Below are 14,722 nucleotides of genomic sequence, written 5' to 3'. Positions count from 1 at the left end.
ATCCCCTTTAGGTTCATTCAAGATATCATCCACATGGGTACTCACAACATCAAAAGTATCTGCATTAAGATCATCTGTGTGGTGACTTAAAGCATCCATCATAACTATACAGACCTCATTAGTAGGGTAAATCACAACCTCCATACCTTCAACATAGACACTCACATCATAAGTGCTCAACTTCTTAGTAAGTGCATCAAAAACATCCATATCTCAACCTTGGTAGCAAGTAGTGGAGCATGGGAAAAAGCTTGTGCTTCCTCTATACATTTATCCTTCTCTGGTTGCATCTACATACTTAATTCCTTCTCTATCTGTCTTCTTGCTTCATCCTCATCCCACCTCCTTTGTTCTTCATCTTCTTGCTTCTCCCATTGCATACATCCTTAAATTTCTTCCAAAATCCATAAGTGACATAAGTTACATATCCAAGCTCACTCATCTCTACACTAACATCCCGCACTTGCTATATCTTTCACATATACAAAGTGTGTGTTCATACTTAGACTCGTTCAATTTCATCAAGGACTTATAAGCTTCAAGGAGCATTAGATATATAACCAAAAGTTGCATCCCAAGTGCATCATCTATATATCTAAGCTCAAGCAGATTTTGAAGATACTCCATAACCTGCTCTATATCTTGTCCCAAAAGTATTTGTACATCTACATTCATACATGACTCTTCACCCCATCCTTCACTTTGAGTTTACCAAAAAGATGTTAAGATAATCTACGCGCATGTTGGGAAGACATTGGGCCTCTAGTTTTGGGAGTCAATAAGAGTAGTAAGGGATAGATCAATGTATATGATGTTCGAGAGATTCTTAAGCGAGGAGATTAATGATAGTAAGAGATTAGGCTTGCATGAGATGATGATAGAGATTACATAGAGTAGAGACCAATGAGAGATGAAATAACATACATGCAAGAGAGTAGAGACTCAAAGTATCCCAAAACCAATCATTGATTAACAAAACTTGTTTACAATGAGTCTCCCCTTCACTGTGTCCTGTTTCACCCTATTATACCCAAAAACTTGTATTAAACACCAGCTTCTACTCTAGTACTCAGACGGCAAATTTGATGGTTCAATTGGATCCAAAAGGGGAGTAAAACCCCAGGACACTTGATTAGAAATCTTGCAGATCGCTCCTTCTTCCCTCTTCCTGTCCGGAGTGTTGTTTGCTACCTTCCCACTGCGGTTGGATGGTAATAACTTTAACTGTTGCAAGACCCACATATGGCGAGTTTTGGTTCAAAAAAAGAAGTTGGTTAGTTAGACCATTAAAATGCAAAGGCATAAATCCCAAAGATATGGATGTTGATACTTGGGATGACCTTGATGAGCTATGCAAGTCCACTATCGGTTTGTCTTTGTCCAAGAAAGTATACTTTAATGTCATTGAAATTAAGGATGGTGCACGATAGTTATGGGAGAAAATTATGTGATCTTTATGATAAGCAAAGCTCTACTTTCATAGTTTTACTAGCTCAAAAATATTGTGAACCTTCTACCTTCATATGAAGAAAGACACATCTACGTCTACTCATTTGAATGAGTTTCACTCTTTTTCCAACTTACTTCATAGAAGATCATCTTTGATGTGATCACATAAAGTCTATGTTTTTGCTTGTCACTCTTCAAGAGTCCTGGGATACCTTTCATATTGCTATTAGCACCAATACCCTTGAGGATGGTTTTAAATGCTCAAATATAGAGGGATCCTTGCTTATTGAGGAAGTGAATATGGTAGAATAGGTCTAAGTCTAGACCTTGTAGAGGTAGGGTTGCAGTAAATCCCATGGTCCTAAGTCTTCTCTTACTTGTCATTATTATGAGCAACAGGGACATATATGGCCACAATGCCATAAAATGTGCTAGGATAGGCATGAGAAAGGCAAAGAAAAAGCAAATGATAATGCTAAGACATCTGATGATCAACATATTACTAAGTCTTATAAAGACTGAGGAGATTAATGCATTGGGTTATAGTTCAACTAATTATATTTTGGTTGCTTCTTCACTTGGTGCCACACAATTGATTGATAGTTAATCTTCTTTCTTTCTATGACGGTCACTCAATTCCGCTACTTTCTTTCATGTGACCCCGCATCATAGTTGATTCTATACTTATCGTACTCTTTTTGGTTCAATACGTTTTCCACTAGTACTTCCTTTGTTCTCCATAATGTATGTCATGTACTACCTTTGACTAAAAGCCTTATCTCTACAAGACTATTGGATGATGCGAGGTATCATGTTTCTTTTGGTGATTTTGTACGGAAAATCACTCATGGCAACCTCATCTTTGATAGAGGTGCTAAGATTGGTAGTCTTTATCCTTTGCTCATCTTTGGCTCCATTGATCATGTATTAATTGTTATTGACCTCCCTCATGTATTTAAGTGGCATTAGGGCCAAAAACGTTTCAAAAATGACACTTGTAAGAAAATGATTAAGTTACTAATTAGTTGAGGTTTTAAAATAATGAACCCTCCAAATTTGGCCATTCAGACGTGATTAATGAGAGAATTTATTATTCATTTAAGAGGTTAGCCATTAAATGCCTAAGGACGTTAACTCATGTCAGAGGTCACTTTTCGGCCATTATTCTTTCATTTTGAATATTTTACTATCACGTTTCCCACCAAAATCACGCTTCTTTTTTCGCCTGCATTCATTTGAATCATCGTCCTCTTCTCTTCACTTTGTTTCTTAGTTCTTAAAGTAGATTTTACTCTGTCGTAAAATTTCTCACCAAAATCACGTCCGCAGCAGCGTACATTGGTCTCCCTTTGTCTCCCTTCGTCTCCTTTCACAAAATCTTGAGAAGGTGATCAACAATCAAAAGAGTCTCTACACAGAGGATCAATACCACTTACTTGCCGATTGAGCTATAGAGATATGGTCCTCCATGGACCTGAGACGAGATCATCTTGTTAGTTTTCAGCAGACCCAACTAGGTTGGGACATCCAAGCCGCATCTTTACTTCAATCCCTAAGATATCCATTCTATAAGATTTTGTTTCAACTAAATCCAAGCTTTTTCTTCAATCTCTTCAATTTGATTCATAAGAAAATGGGTAAAAGAGTCCCATGGTGTTGATGCAAATTGGTAGGGATAGATATACTAAGGATAATCCTTAAGCTAATAGAATAGAAAGTGAAAAATTTCACTTTGATCTTGACACTTGAAAATAGAATATCTTCATTATACAGTGTTGTAATATCAACTTTGTAGCAAGGACTAATTGATAAGACAAGGATAATATATTATAATTAGAAGAAATGAAGTACTTTGATTTCTGGGAGATAAAAATAATTACCTAGTAATAGATTAAAAATATTTATTATTCAATTTTATCTCTTAAAATATAAAAAAATTAAACAAGTAATAGATAGAAGTATTAGTGATATTGTGTATCATATCAACTTTAGGACTAAGATGATTTTATGTGTGCAGGATGCTTCGAAGAATATGAAGGATACAACTTCTTACTTAATATTAGCTCTTGGGAGTATTTTTCTCATCATACCCTCAACTATGATTAGCACTATGGGGTTTCAAGTTTCAATATCTTCAATTGTGATTCTTATTAGTACTATCAGATTTCAATACCTAAATGGTGGCTTGATGTCATGGGATGATACTACTCATGATATCATATTCTAGCAAATCTCTTAAGATCTATTCCCTTGATTTGTAAGAAGAAATAGAAAGGACTTGAATCTATTTCTTTCTCTCAGAACTCTGATTCTAAAGCAGACTGATTTTATAACTGAAAGCATCACTACATTATTGATGCTTTATCCTTGTATATCTTTTTTCAAATGTAATATATCTCAATTTCACAAAAAAAAGACCATCAAAATAATCAGTCTCCATTTCACAAAAAAAAATTACATAACTTTATTAGGCTCTGAAAAAATTTTAGAAAATTTTTAAGCTTTTTTTGAGCTCGTTTGCTATTTTAAAAATATTTTTAAGCAAAAAACGGCCGTTTTTTGGGTCTCTTTTAGCATTGACGATACGGCGCGAATATGGGTATCCGAGACGCTCGGATACCCATATTCGCGCCGTATCGTCAATGCTATTTTTGGGTGGTTTTTTTGTGATTTTTTGGGTCTCTTTTGGGCCTTTTTTGCTTAGAAATATTTTTAAAATAGCAAAAGAGCTCAAAAAAATTCAAAAAAATTTCCATGAGTTTATTAGGCTTTTAAAAAAATTTAGGACTCGGATACCCATATTCGCGCCGTCTCGTCAATGCTATTTTTGGGTGGTTTTTTTGGTGATTTTTTGGGTCTTTTTTGGGCTTTTTTGCTTAAAAATATTTTTAAAAATAGCAAATGAGCTCAAAAAAATCTTAAAAATTTCCTAAAATTTTTTCAAAGCCTAATAAACTCATGGAAATTTTTCTGAATTTTTTTGATAGGTTTAAGATCTCACAAAAAATAAGTAATTACAAGGGGGTGTACTTTGCACGCGCATGTTTACTCCTTCACGATACTAAGGGAGGAGGACCCCTACGGACATTTTGTTGTGCCACTCTTGCACCATATCAAGTCATCCATGATATGCAACGAAAATTATAGTACCAAACATTATGCTTTTTGCCACGTTCGCGCCGTATGAACTGCTCCACGATACGGTGCGAATATGACCCTGCGAAAATTTGGCTTTGCTGCTCTCACGTCATATCAACTTATCCTCACATGGTTGACTTTATGAATTTATGAATTATCCTTACATTGTTGCTGCTCATGCTCATAAGATCACCCTAATGAATAAAGATTTTAATATGATTAGCAGAATAAGGTACCGAGGATGATGTTTGCAAGAGAAAAATCGATGTAATTGGACCTGTTAATTATAAGAGAATGGGTGAGGTGTATGGGCAAATGGTTATTAATGTTTCTTGCACTTCTGAGGAAGAGGACTATCTTAGCATATCTCATGAGGACAAGTCCATGCTAGTTGTAAAAAGGATATTTAATTGTTAGATTCTGTAGTTTATTATTGCATAAGGTAAGGCATTTTGACTCTAAAAAATTTTAGTATATAGAATAATTGTGCTATTGATTGCAAATAACACTCCTTTATTTTTGCTATTAGCTTTAGGACATTGATTGCATCTCTTAGCCAATAAATCTCTAAAATTATGTGTATTGTTGATCCACTGTTATCAATGGAATTTTTTTTGAGATTTGGTTCAAATATAACAATGTATTTTTTTTTAGATTTGGTTCAAATATAACAATGTCTTTCAAAGCTTTTGATTCCATCACAACTACCATAAATTTTTTTATTACATCGGATACACTCACCAGAGAAATTATCCTCATGAACTCTCTAAGTGGTATCCATGGCCAAGGAAGAATGTGGGTTGAATGGAATACTGCTTGCTTTTTGGTTATTTATTTATTTTATTTGATTATCTATTTTAGTTACATGTTTCCATTTGCAGTGCTGGCAGGCTCCTAACTACCTTCTTGGACACCACATATGAGGATATTGTTGATCCTAGAAAACCATATAACTCTCTCTAGCAAGAAGTACCATTGCAAAGTCACAAAGTCATACATATACTTATGGAAAAAGAGTGCTTTTCAAATGTCAGCAGGACAATAGATTCAAAGATACTCAAGATAGATGGAGTGAATGTAAGTCTCTTTCATATTGTTGGTTTTTTTAGGGACCCCTTTTTACCAACTTGTTACATTTTTTCTCGTAGTGGTGGCAGGCTCCTCTTCCGAAAAGTTTCTACTTAGCCAGGATACCTTCGTTCTTTGTAAATTTGCTGTTTTGAAGCAAGCCACGAAGATATGGAGGGGTACAAACCATGATAAACGTATTCTTCTTGAGATCCTTCCAGCTGTCATGGACTTTTTAATATCCTGAGATATTTTGAATTTGAAACTCTGCACCGTTACCTTGTCAGGAATCTCCCAGTTTAGAGATGAAAGACTTGGCAATGGCAAATCTTCGATATTCCCATACCTATCCGCTTTAGAGGGAACCACATACTGTGCATAATATATAAAAACCTTGCATTCACTAAAAAAAGACACAGTTTGATCGGCATAAATAATGTCTGCCAATACCTTATGAATGGCATGGAAAGTCCCACTTAGGCTTTCCACAGGTTGCCATTCAATACTTGTTGACGGAAAGATATCTACAATGACGAACTGTTTGTTAGAACTTGCATAAATGGAAAAGAATTATATACGTTATTCAACTAATAACTTACAATGTGTTTGTTGGGGAACACATTCGTTTGGAGGCAAGTGCATATCCTTGGCCATGTAAACATGTTGCACCTTCACAAACCAGGCTTCGGGCATAATTTTGAAGGCAATGATACGCCCCTTCCAGTGATGTTTTATATCATCTCGTTTTCTTCTTTTCACCTTATGAGAGCCCTTGCAAGATGGCAGCATGGTAACCCAATCGTTTACAGCAAAGGTTTTGGGCTCAAAATTTCCATCTGCTCCCTGGCTATAGACTGTGCAAGAGTGTATTAAACGAGAAGGGCGCCTGGAGGAAGCCATGAAAAGAATGAAAGCGCAGAGAAAGAAGCTCAAAGAGGGGTGAATGAACTAAAAAGTAGCGCCAAGAATACAAATGAGTATGTACTGGGCGCCAAAAACAATATTGAAAGATCTCCCGACTTTCAAAAAACTCATTATTAATTTCATCACATCTCTGTCACGTATTTTGTCAGATTTGTAAGTAAATAACGTCTTTGGGACTCCAAAACATGTCAGACTTTAGGGGTTTTGGCTAAAAAAGAAGAGAGAATTACAAAATGGACTCCACTATCTCTAAAAAAGAGGAGACAAGAATACCATATTCTTGCACACGTGGCGAACTCTCTTTGGCCCTTTCCTTAATCCCGTGATTAACAAAAGTGCATTTTTTGAAGCGTTTTTGGCCCTAATGGCATGGCTACCTTAGGCATAAGTTAGTAAAAGGAATGAAAGTCTTGACCCCTTTTTAGTATCTCTCGCCCTTGGATTATTCATGTTTTGATTCTTGTGATCATTGTCTATATGGGAGGCAAACAGGTAACACTCAGAAGAAGTTTGGTTCTATACGCATGGATAAGCCCTTGGCTCTTGTTCATTCGGATGTTTGTTGTCCCAGTCTTGAGTTTATTAATGAATTTTCACGTAAAGTTTGACCCTATCTTGTAAAGAGAAAGTCAAAGGTTTTAACTACATTCAGCACTTTGTTGCCTTGGTTTTAGCTATGGTTCAGCACTTTGTTGCCTTGGTTTTACCTACGTTTTAGCACTTTTTTACCTTGGTTTTAGCTACATTTCAGCACTTTGTTGCCTTGGTTGTTGAGAACCAATTTGGGTATAGTCTGAAATGCATAAGGTCTAATCATGGGGGTGAGTATGTCTCACGTGATTTTGAGTAGTTTTGTGATGATTAGAGTACTAAGTGTCAATTGACCACCCCTTACACCCCACCCTAGAATGGTATTACAGAGCGCATAAATTGGACCATTTAGGAGAAAGTCTGCAGTATGCTTCGTCATGCAAGCTTACCTTATATATTTTGGACTAAGGTAGTTACTACTATCATTCACTTGATTAGTAGATCCCCATGCACTACTCTTGGTGGTAGGGTTTTGCTCAGGAGATATAGTGTGGTAAACCTCCCTCATATGCACAATTGTGATTCTTTGGATGTGAGGCATTCTACCATATTTCCAAAGACAAGTGCAACAAGTTGGGCCCAAAGTCTGTCAAATGTATCTTTCTTGGACATGATGATGCAAGTGAGATTGGCTATCACCTTTGGGATCCTTGGGCCAAGAATGTTATCCATAGCCATAATATTTCATGAGGGAAAAATGCATAAGTGACATGAGCATGTGATCGAGGTACACATGGTGATCTTTTAAGAAGAGCTTCATGTTATTGTAAATCTAGTCCCAGTTAGACAGCTTGCAACTGCTACTATCAATGGTTCAATAGCCTAGGATTAGCTTGTTGTGTAGAACCATGTTGATGATGGACAAAATGGACAAGATATACCAGCTCCATAGCCAGTCTTGTGCCACTCTACTAGAGCCTCGTATCCTCCTGATCGGTATGATCCTTCTATGCATTATGTCATGCTAATCGATTTTAATGAGCCCTTTAGTTATAAGGAAGCTATATGTAGAGGTGACAACTCTTCTTTAGGAAAGGGCTATGCAATCTAAGTTTGACTCACTACAGAAGAATCATACTTGGGGATTTTTTTCCCAATGGTAAATATACATTGCTATATAAGTGGATGTATAAGCTAAAGAGCACCCCTGGTCACCCTAAGCCAATATATAAGGCATGATCAGGTTGTAAAGAAATTTAAATAGGAAAAGGAAGTTGACTTTGATGAGGTATTCTCTCATGTGGGGTCAATATGGATATCCTTCACTTAGTTTGGGCCTTGGTTGTATAGTTGAATCTGGACTTGTGCAGATGGATATTAAGACAGCTTCTATACATGGGGACTTGCATGAGCACATCTATATGTAGCAATCTAAGGGCTTTAGAAAAAGGGCAAGGAACACCTAGTGTTGTGCAAGTTAACAAAAAGTCTTTATGGACTTAAGAAGCATGATTTATAACGAGATCCATCATGTACAGATAGGTAGTCCCCTTAAGTGAACACCAAGCTTTATGGATGTATTCTTTATAGCAAAAGGAAAACAATAAACTTGTATACTTTTCAAAATAGGAGTAGAGGAGCAAGATCTAGATTACCTTGAAAAAAAATTGGCTCAGGCAATAAAAATGAAGTTGGAGCGTTAAAATTAGGGAAAATGGAATTACTTTGCATACTAAATAAGCATAGTTTGTAAAGAGATCCCTAACCTATAAATAGATAGCCCTCTCAATGAATAAAAAAGAATAATCAATAATTCCACATTTAGATCCTCGTCCAATCATGTCCACAAATGGACAACTAGTCCATTATGATTGGTACTGTCTACTTTTACTAGAGCTCATTATGCTCGAAAAGAAAAATACCAAAAATGTGGTCCCTTTACATAATGTATCCAAAATGAATGTCCACCTCCACTTCTTCATATGCCCTTTAAATCTTCCATTCACTAGTGCGTGGTCCCCATCTCATTGAACAATAGCCAAAACAATAGCCAAAATAAAACTCTCAAGTCTTTGATTTGCATTTTATGCATTGGGGAAGGGCAAGCATAAAATTTAAATCAGTTTGCTTAAGGGAAGGTTGATGCATCATCATATGTTGATTTTTGTCTATCCCAAGCACACAAATGTAGACATAATACATGTGCTTGCAGGCCAGGAAGGGTTTACTTTCCAACTCTCTCTTTTGAAAGTCAAGACATGTGTAGAAGGGCTTGGGATTGACATGCACCTCATATAAATGCTCTGACATAACATAAAATATGACTTTCTCATTTGCCACCACTACTTTCTCTTCCATGAAAATTACATCCAATGCCTCAGCCAATGTGATTTTTCTTTTTGCATCCTTAGAAATACCATGTCTTCATTTTTTTCTTCACTTGCTACTTGAAGAGGTAAGTGGTCCTGTGCCATGGGTTGTAGTATTTTTGGGGGTAAGTGGAATGCCATCATGCTTGAATGCAAAACCTCATTTTATAAGAATTGAAATCTCCTTTGTAGAACCATTGGTGCCCTTGTCAATAGACCAAATCCTTGGTCACAAGGGCGCATGCATAACTTGTTTATCAACATTCCATGTATGCTCCACATCATGACTGCAAAACCAGAACTATTGTGCAATAGGCTTACTTTGAAATTCCCTCTCTGACTAAAATGAAGGGCATAGTAACCTAGGTGATCTACTTTCTATCACATTGCAACACTTCTTTCTATTTATAATACCAAAACATTTTTGTTTTGCAATGAATGGGTATTCTCCGAATGGCTCACAAACTTCTATGCATTTCCTCATCTAAGACAATATTAGTTGGGAGATCCATTTCAATTGGCACTGCATGCACCTCATGGTCCAAGCCTACTTTTGTAGCTTGGTCATTTCTATTTTTGAAAATTTATCTTGCATGGTCGTCCTTTTGTTTTTTATCCCTTGACTCCATTGCATAGCCATGTTTGTGAGAGCTACAACCATCTAGAGCTCTTCTTTTCCTTTGAGTTATTTCTTTGTTCCCATAAATAAAAGGCTCTCTGTATATGGGAGTGCCAAGAACTGCTCCTTGAAGTGTTTGAGCTATGAACGTAGGTGAAGGGGTGTTTCTTGCAACCACCCTATTAATAAGAGCATCCATGTCGGGACCACTTCTAGAGTATCTTCCAGTTGTGAAGGTTAGTTGCCTTGAACATTGAATATATGAGTTGATCAAGTCAGTGACACATGCATCATACAAACCAATTTTCTTCTTTCCATCCTCCCTTGCCAACCAACTTGCATGCATGCTCTCAGAAAGATTTGTGTTGGGAATACAAGCCCTCTTGCAAGGACTCAAGGAAGCCTGTAGCCTAATAAAAAAGTGAGCAATTCCTCTTACATGTCTATTTTATTCTCATACTTGGGTATTCCCACCCCAATGATATTAGTACATGTGCATGTAACAAATATAAACAAATAAAAACATTTACATGTGTAGTACTACCCCAATGGTCCATCCTATTCTCCCACCATTTGATCCATCTCTTCAATGCTACGGCACTATCGCGATGTAGTCCTACTTGTTGCCACCAATTTTGTATAGCTGTGGCATTTCTCTTACCCTCTTCAATGGATTTTGAAAGGTGCCACCTCTCACATAAAAGGTTTTAAGGCACGCATTTTGTTGTGTGCTTTTGTAAGCTTTGTTCTACTCTCTTGGAATCTCACTAACAAAAAAAGGGCCTTCACTCATATGCAATAAAGCCTTCAACTTCTTTCCTCTGGGATTGTTAGCAATCCAAGGTAAAATCTATTTTCTTATTGGTGGAAATGAATGAGAACTATCTAGTCCATTATCTAACTCTAAGTCAATAGCTGGAGTTGATACAGGTGCACAAAAAGCATTTGTTATAAGTGGAAAAGAAGTTTGAGATGACGTCTTTGCGAAGGAATCGGATGAAATGTCTACCACAGGTCTTGAAAGTGAATGAGCTTGTTTACTATTTTTTATAGTGTATAGTCCTTCACCTTGGTCCACTGTGAGAGTGGTATCACAATGTACTATTTTATACTGACATGAAAGAGAATAAGCGAGCAAAAATTGCTCCGCACTATTGATATTCGGTTGACCATAAACCATGATCTTTGAACCGCGATCTCTTCACTGTAAGCGTCAAGTTGGAAAATAACATGCAAACCTACCAGCTTTCGGTAAAGGGGTAGAAGTGATTGAAGAAAATAAGAGCTCACAAGAATCTTTCCATCCCTTAGGGCACAATATGTTCCAGTGATTGGGAGCCGATTGACCATTGAAAAGTAATTTCTGGCATCGTCTCTCAAAAAAGTCAGTTTGAAACTCAGCAAACAATGGAGCTACGAAGGCAAAATCTTATATCTAATAGCATGCCTATTGTTTATCAATTTCTTTGAATGTAAAAATAATAGTCCATTACCCCCACCAAATATGGATTAAATGAGCTCTTACTCCATGGGCAAGTTCTTAGTGACAGTTGAAGTTGTGAATCAGTCCATTAATGAACCAAATCATTAAAAAAAGTCTACATATTGAAAAATCACAAGAGTTAGTTAAATAAAATTTCTCAAAAAACTCATGCCTTCCAAAAATAAATTTAGCAAGTATTTATAAAATTTTTTTGAGGTCACAATGTAGCACATATTTTTATTAGCACGTTTTATTTTGTCATATGCCAGGTGCCATAATCATTTACAAATTTTAGCAAATAATCTTTCGGTGTTCGAGAGAAACATTCTCTCATGATGGACGTTCAATATGCACCTACCTGTTGACATTGAAAGTTGTGTGTAACAGTTTAAACATATCTTCTTTTTTGTCTTATGTTTTATTACTTCCTCCTCCTCCTCCTTCTCCTCCTCCTTCTTCTTTTTCTTTTTCTTCTTTTTCATTTTCTCTTTTGTTTCCCTCTTCTTCTCTCTCACTGCAAGTTGGAAGGCACAAAGAAGAAGCAAGAAGCAGAGCAGCCCCTGCAACAAGCTCAAACAAGACCATCATTCTCCATCAAACTCAGCAGGTAAGCTCCACACTCCATCCCCATGGTTGAAAATCTAAATTCCATTTTTCCTGCATGCCTGAAAAAAATGGAAGAGTAGGTGGACAATGAGAGGACAAAAATGGGAGGGGAGAGAAGGAAAGGGGAGGTAGAGAAGGAGACGGTAAACTGAAAAAATGGGAGGGGAGGAGACCTTTGGGACACCAGGGCTATCTACATCAATGTAGATAACTATCAGGGGTTGGGCATAGCCCCCTTTGGAGAGAGGAGGAGGAGAGGGAGAAGGCAGGGAGGGAAAACCCTCAACACCCCTCAACTATCTATCCATAGGGCATTGTTGGTGTAGTTCGGGGAGTTGTTGGTTTGAGGTTGTGGTGGCCATAGGAGGCACAAGGGGCAAACAAGCCAGTGCTCTCATGTGGAAGTAAAGGTGGAATGAGTCGCAATTGTTTTGAGACCTCTATGTTGGAGGTCTCGTGAAGATATAAGGCCACGGTACGGTTGCACGCAAGATTCTCTATCTGCCACATTGTCTAAGTAGCATTTTTGAGGTTGTATAATCCTGAAGTCATCTACAGATCTGAGCAACAACTTTGGAGGGTTTAACAATGGCCATATATCACCATCACATATCTAGGCGGTAGCCCCTCCTCCTTAAATCACTCCCCTCTCAGCCCCTCCTCTCTAAACCACTGCTCCTCCCTAAACCACCCCTTAAACCTCTCCTATAGCCAAGTTACATACAATTTTTGGCTTCGAGGGCATCAGTCCCGCTTGGAATCCCCTGGTGACACTAGTAGGGGGGGCTAATGCCCCTCCTACACCCCCTTCATATAGAGTGGGTGTAAACTACGTAAGTCAAGGGCATTGAAAAATTAAACCATTTTTAAATCGTACGAAAATCATTCTAAAGAAATAAATGTGACATGATTTGATTTTTATGGATTGGGAATTGTCAGACACTTAGCATTGTCTACGTCAACATAGACAGGAAAAAGGGGTTGGGAGTATCCCCTCTTTGGGGGTGCGGGGGTGAAAATGTTATAAGGAGGTTCAAATGATTAATAAAATTTAATACATTTATTAAAGCCAAATAACAAATGATATTAAATTGTGTTGTTTGTGTCAAAAGGTCATATTTTTGTGGAGATTAATTAATAAACCATGTGATTTAGTTAAGTTGTCTTCATTTTTAAAATGATTTATGGTTTGTTTTAGTGCTTTTGAGCATGGCTAGAGATCATGGCTAGAGATCGACGTGGTGGTGGTAGGAGAGGTCAAAGCAAAAGGGGATGTCTAGGTAAGTCATTCAATCACTCTTTTAAATTTTCATATTCTATTCTTAATGGTTAAGAAACTCTTTTCATGTTCTATATAAATGGTATATTCTATTTTCAAATTCTTTTTTTAGATACTCCAATTACAAGGTTAAGATACGGTCTATGCAATAGACCAGTAAGTATCGATCAAGAGGCACCCTCCCGTGCATTCTCTGAATCTCCAAATAACAAGGGTAGAAAACCAAGGAAAAAATGTCCTTTCATTGATGATGAAGCACTTGAGGATAGCATGGATGAAGTAAGCAATGACATTCATGCTCATCCTATTAGCACCCACACTACCACCATGGAGTGTGGTGAAACAACACATGAGAGGTCTTCTCAAAGACAGTGGGCTGAAATAGAGTATGAAATTGAAGGCAAAGTAACCATGGCAATGATCCATGGTACAAGAATCCATGTTTGCCAATATCGCTTTTGGTGTGGAAGGCAAAAAATTTGGTATAGTATTTTAGTTTTCAGCATAACAAATTGTGGTATCTTGAATTTAACCATAACTAAGAATAGTGTATTGGTTTTTTATTTGGATGACTATAACTCTGCCATACTCAAAGAGAAGGCTCGTCTCAAGGAGCTTGCATTGCCAGAGGCAAATTATGAGGCAAAAAGAAAACAATTCATAAACAAAGAGCAAGATAAATTGAGGGACAAAGGATACAAGTACCTTGGAATCGCTAATCTTGCGCACGGAGAGGATTTCTTTTCTGCTTTGTTTGCATTGAATTGGGATGAAAAGAACATGATTGCTATTAGCAAGGACAAATTTATGCCATTTGTAGTGCTAATATTGCTATGGAGAGGTATGTTTTCCTCATGGACTAATGTTTTCTTATTTTTTGGAATTGAACCTAATTTGGTTCAACAATATTGAAGTTATGTTTTGTTTAATAACCAATACATTAGGAAAATGGAGATTTTACTTCTCATGACTATTACAAAGACAAAGGACTCCACTATGTCACACTTTGTGAATGTAAGGAGATTTCGTAGCTACATGAAGCAAGAGGTGTATTAGTTTCATATGATTGGAGAATGCTCCTTATTGATCAGGAGCTTACAAGTTGATGGCATTGAGATTCCAAGAGGTTTTGATGTTTTTTTAAAAGGCCAAAGACATTTACATATTTTAAAGGCATTTGCAAATATTTTTGGTGAGATGAAGAATGTTGGAGACTTTGAGAAGGTTCTAGAGCTCACACAATCAAGCAAGAGGGT

The sequence above is a fragment of the Lygodium microphyllum genome, chromosome 11 (assembly GCF_053477565.2).
Source record: "Lygodium microphyllum isolate KBCC chromosome 11, Lygodium_microphyllum_v1.1.10, whole genome shotgun sequence".
NCBI lineage: Eukaryota > Viridiplantae > Streptophyta > Polypodiopsida > Schizaeales > Lygodiaceae > Lygodium > Lygodium microphyllum.
This window is presented reverse-complemented; position numbering follows the sequence as displayed.